At 44.3% G+C, this 5299-nt stretch overlaps 1 long non-coding RNA gene across 1 annotated transcript; it reads left to right on the forward strand.

Moving 5' to 3' along the window:
* The first annotated feature begins 434 nt into the window (after positions 1-434).
* Positions 435-4717, forward strand: LOC119395517 (uncharacterized). Its single transcript, XR_005184219.2, has 5 exons — positions 435-531; positions 2859-2937; positions 3038-3095; positions 4486-4578; positions 4657-4717. It is a non-coding gene; the product is annotated as an uncharacterized LOC119395517 (long non-coding RNA).
* The last annotated feature ends 582 nt before the right edge of the window (positions 4718-5299 follow it).

The raw sequence follows: 5299 nt of genomic DNA on the forward strand, positions 1-5299 counted from the left end.
TGGCACCTGGCCATGAGCATATTTTCACAGGGCCAAGCGTGGCCCTAGGGTGGCTGGCAATCGGCCAGGTTGGCCATTTAGGTCGGCCCAATGTCGGTGGCCATAACGTCGGCCAACCTGAGGCCAGTGTCAATCCCCAAATGTGGGCCGACGTCGGCAGCTGACCTATGGCCGAGGTTGGCCAATGACCTTGGGCCAGCGTCGTGCCGAGCACTTTTGTACCATTGGGTACCCAGTTAGTGCCAGGGCTGCGATGAGGGCGCTGGTGGCGGTGTTTTTCGCAGCGCCGTCTGGGCAGAGTCTGACGTCTATCCCCATGAAGCGTCCTTTAAATGTGTCCTTCTGCTGCGTAGTAGGCTTGACCCACCTTTCCTGAGCATTTTAACTATGCACGCTGTGCTACTCCAGCGACAACGCTAACAGCCGCGATTTTGTGAAGTTGACGAGATAAACGCGCCCTTCTTCGGACGTGCACGTGCGGAGCGCGCGAAATGGACAGTAAACACTGCATTACAACTGGCATACTTGCAGGTGGGTGTTAGAGGACTTGCCTGGAGACTGCCTCGCGTCAAGGCTGCTGTTGCATGCGCACTCTTTTTCATGCGCTGTCTTGTTCAAACATCAAACGGAGTTCGCGAAATCGCAGGCGCGGCTAATGTGCCGTCGGTCCGATTGCGCGCGCGACTCTTCCATGTTCGACGCGTAGAACACCCCTGGGAAACGACATGTCAGCATGTTCGTGTTCACCTTTAAGTGTGGCTCACACCCACTGTGGGGGAGTGCGGGGGATAACATTTCATAAAACCAACCCAGTTTTTGGTCAGCATGTTGTTTACTTGCTTGTCCGTTCTTATCTGGCTCGTACCCACTACGGGGGTTTGGCCAAGAAGCCGACGGTTAATGAAAATGCGAACATAAGCAAAAGGCAGGCAAGGAAAGGAAAAAATGCATTTTTTTTTCAAATAGAATACGGTAATATTCGTGAAACGGAAAAACTAGTTGTTCTTCGTCGTAATATTATTATTATTATTATTATTATTATTATTATTATTATTATTGTTATTATTAATAATTCCAACACTCTACCGTTGACAGAATACGAAGTCTCTATATGTTCATTTTCCTGATCTTGAAGATTTCATAGTCCACAGTCATTGTTTTTATCCGAGCTTTGCACTGTTTTGACATAGTGTGGCACAATGTACATACAAAGTCTTCCCTTCCCCGACTTTCCGCATAGTTGTATATATGCAATCTAATTTTTCATCCCCCTTCAATATTTCTCGTGTTGTCTTATTTTACTCCTCCCCTTTTGTGTTAATTTCTCTTTGTCTACGTATTTTTGCTGTTTTTATTTCTGAAAACAGTCTGTATTGTACTGTTTATTTTTATTGTTCTTTTTTTGCGTGCGCCAGCACAAAGACCTTACGGTTGTTCCTGGGCACGTTAAATAAATGATTGATGATTGATTGATTGATTGATTGATTGATTGATTGATTGATTGATTATTGGTAATGTGGTTGACAGCAGAACAAGAAGACATAGTTTACTTGTGAAATGACACGGTCACCCCGGCACAAATATTAAAAATTGCGCAACACATCAACTGCTTCACTATAAAACTCTGTAGGAAGTTTTCAGTTATTTACCTTCAAGCTCTGTATTGGGGGAATAATGTCACAAAGCAGATAGTAGCATAGAATGGCCTCTATTTTCTGATTGCTATGTCAGCCCACGAGTAATTCTTACTTGATATAAATGTTAATTAGTGAGTTAGTTACCTAAAAGGGTGATCGATGATTATCTCACTTCTTTCTGTGTGCACCAGCACAAACGTAATGTGTTGTGCTGTGGAAAAAATAACATGCATTTCTATGGATTTTTTGAAGGAATACAACCATTCTGTGTAGTATCTCAAGTGAGGGAACACTTAGCAACACTGTACTTTCAGAGGCAGCTGGTGTGGCTTCATTGCCCAGAACTATAAGGCCTGCATCTGGGATGGTTGGTACGAAGACATACTAAGAGCGGTAACATGCACTAAGACACAGACACTGAAAGGAAAGAGGGTCCACAGAGTGTTGCTTCAATGTAAGCTTGCACACGTCACCAACTCTACTAAATGAATAGAATAGACAGTTAGGCCAGGGAAAGCATAGAGGACATAGATTGTTGTCGTTAACTGTTGTGTACTAATTGTGACGTAAATCGAAATGACTAAGTGGACAGGAAAATCACCCTTTCCGTAGGCGGGATCAGAACCCAACCTTCGAATTGCGCGTCTAATGCTCTATTATTTGAGCTACGACAGAAGGTGCCTCCCCGTCCACTTCTTTGGGTATTTCTTTCGTACATTCATAACGAGAGCCTCACCATGGCAGTCTCAATGCCTTAATGCATATGAGTGTTTATTCGTCAACTGCCACCTCACTGAAAGATCACGTGCCACGTGACACCATCTGGCAAAAAGGTCCCACACTCACCACCTGTGCTACGAGTGGCGCTGGCTAACACTTCCAGGGCTTACACGCACAGAAATGCCCAACAAAGTCAACGAGGAATCGCCTTCCATCATAGCTCAGTTGGTAGAACATTGGACGCATAATTTAAAGGTTGTGGGTTCAGATTCCACCGGTGAAAAGGGTGATTTTTGCGAACTTCAGTTCATTTCTACTCACGTCACCATTAGTACAGTACAGCTAAAGACAACAATTAACATCCTCTATGGCCTAATTGCCTGTTCAATTCATTAGGTTGTGTCTAGCATATAAATGAGCCCTCAGGAAAAAAATTACCCTTCTTTCGTTCAACACTACTAAAAAGCACAGTATTAAAAAGTATGTGCATTGCTCTTCCAGTGAGTGATAGATGCTCCTAAGGTGAGGCCGAGGATTCTAGCGGGAGGAACCTGGAAGCATTGGTAGATGTGAAGACGCTGTATGGTTCTTCGTATCCTTTGGACTTTTTCAGAACATGCTTCTTTGAAATTACTGCAAGTGAGACCATTTCTTTCTTTTTTTCTTTTTTTTTTGCGCAGGATAAATGGAGAGGTTGTTGCTCGACAGTGTGTTCCAGATGACATTGAAGACATCAAGGTAAGTGACGAGTCATCCTTAAGAGCTCTGTTCTTCCACCTGTGTGTACCTAAGTACAGCTGTGTGTTGGACATATTGGCAAACATACTTGAAAAGTATTGTAGCACAGACAGACAGAGACAGGAGAGATACACTGACACTGTGCATTACACTTCAACAATTGACTTTATGAAAATGCAGACACTGGTTTGGCAACGTCTCTACCACCGCTAATAGAAATATCACACTGCTTCTTGTGATTAATATCTAAAACAGAAGCAGACATCATCAAAATGAGTGGCACATTTAAGGTGTGTATGCACAGTCTTTTCTTCATGGTGATGGATAGACAATGCACATTGTCTGTCCATCACCATGAACTAAAATAAGCAAGGGCGTAGCACTCCAAACCAAGTTATCCAGAAGCACGCATGTTTTATATACTCATTTGATCCCCGCGATCACAGAAGCTAACCTGTTGAGATCGCTTTACAAGAAGCAGTGTTATCTCTCTGTTTTTTACTCGAATACTACTTCACTTTGTGCTACTGGTGCCTCCAGTTGCTAAAAAGGTACGGTTATCCAACAATTCGCAGTTGTCAGCGAAAAATAGAAGTAGAGGGTCTATTGTGCCTTTACGAAAAATGGACTGTAAAAGAATATCTCAGTGCAAAAGAAGCCCTAGAAGTCGCTGGCTATGAGCCCCGTCCATCACCAGCAATTGTCAGTTTGCCATGGCGTGTGTGACGTCGTGTGCAGCATGGAGCAGAGTCGTTGTCTTCTACCAAAGTTTCAGCCACTGCAAATCATTCAATTTCAATGCCAAGCTGAAGAAAGCTGAAATAGCTCAATTGCACGCGCAGCTCACCACGGAATAAAATCGTTCGCCGGAATGCAGACGCTCGCGAAGCAAGCAGCTTGTTACGTCACAGCTCACAAGTGCATCAGGGTTGCCCGACTCACAGGCTGCTCACATGTTTACAAAAATATTCACTTATAAACTAAGTGCTTGGCCAAATGTGCTGAAATTTCGCCAGTTTATTTGTGAACACACTAGGATTAACCCACATAACACAAATTATGATCGAAAATTGGGCGTCATGGCCCCTTTAACTACCATAATTGTTTTTGTACAGGAGGTCTCGATACTGTTTCTGACTATGGGACCTTCTTCTGTATACTACGCATTTGTAATATTAACAAAGTTTTAATAATAAAATTCTGATATCTCCAGGAATGTTAAGTGAATACTTGGCCTGTAGGTCTGTGAATTTCCTGAAAAATAGACTGATGAACTTCTATCGCTATCTTGATCATATGTTTCTCTTCACATGGTAAAATGCTTTCGAAGTTTGTTATTCCATTCTCCATTTCACTACTGCACATGTTACAGGTCCATATTTGTTTGCAGAGGACACTGTTACAATGGAGCGATGTTGAGAAGGTCAACCTCATCCTAACAACTGGCGGCACAGGTTTCTCAGCAAGAGACGTTACACCCGAGGTGACGGACTTGCAATTTTGTTGTCACTTTGGACTGAACTGTTTGCTCTAGTGGTTTACACAGATGATTAACCAACAGGCTACAAGAGCAGTCATAACGAAAAAGGCGCCAGGCATCACGATTGCTATTATCCAGAAATGTGTGCGCCGCCGCCGCCTGTTTTTGGTCACGCCGCTCGCGCCGCCGCCGAAGTCCCAAGAGAGACCACGCCGCCGCCGCCGCCGCCGCTCAATAATTGCGGCGCGCCGCCGTTAGTCTTTTCTTTTAATTCGAATGGGGAATCTGAAAATAAAATACAGCACTTCGCCAGAGAAGCTCTTCCCGATGTGTCCATGTAATGAACAGTCCATTTCAGCGGCCTCTGAATAGCGGGAGCTCGGCGAGAGATCGTGCCCCCTGTTTCCAGTTCTTGTTCTGCTGCGCCATCATGACCTCACGAAGCTTTCAAACACTCGACACAAATTATAGGGACGGAATGCGCTTCAATGCAACGAGCGCAGCCCTCAGAGATCCGATTTTCGGTGCACATGTGTTTTGATCGTGTTAGCCATCGATTTAAGTTTAATGCGGCCGCTCGTACAATGCAGCTGTAAGGTCGGTACGCATTCCCTGCATTGTTCTGAAACATCTGGGACACATTCATATGCAAATTCAGACTTGAAAAGTTCCTGTTTCTGTGCATTTCGTCCACTCTCTTCTTACGCTAGGAACGTGCTGGCGG

This window comes from Rhipicephalus sanguineus, chromosome 6, assembly GCF_013339695.2.
Source record: "Rhipicephalus sanguineus isolate Rsan-2018 chromosome 6, BIME_Rsan_1.4, whole genome shotgun sequence".
Taxonomy (NCBI): domain Eukaryota; kingdom Metazoa; phylum Arthropoda; class Arachnida; order Ixodida; family Ixodidae; genus Rhipicephalus; species Rhipicephalus sanguineus.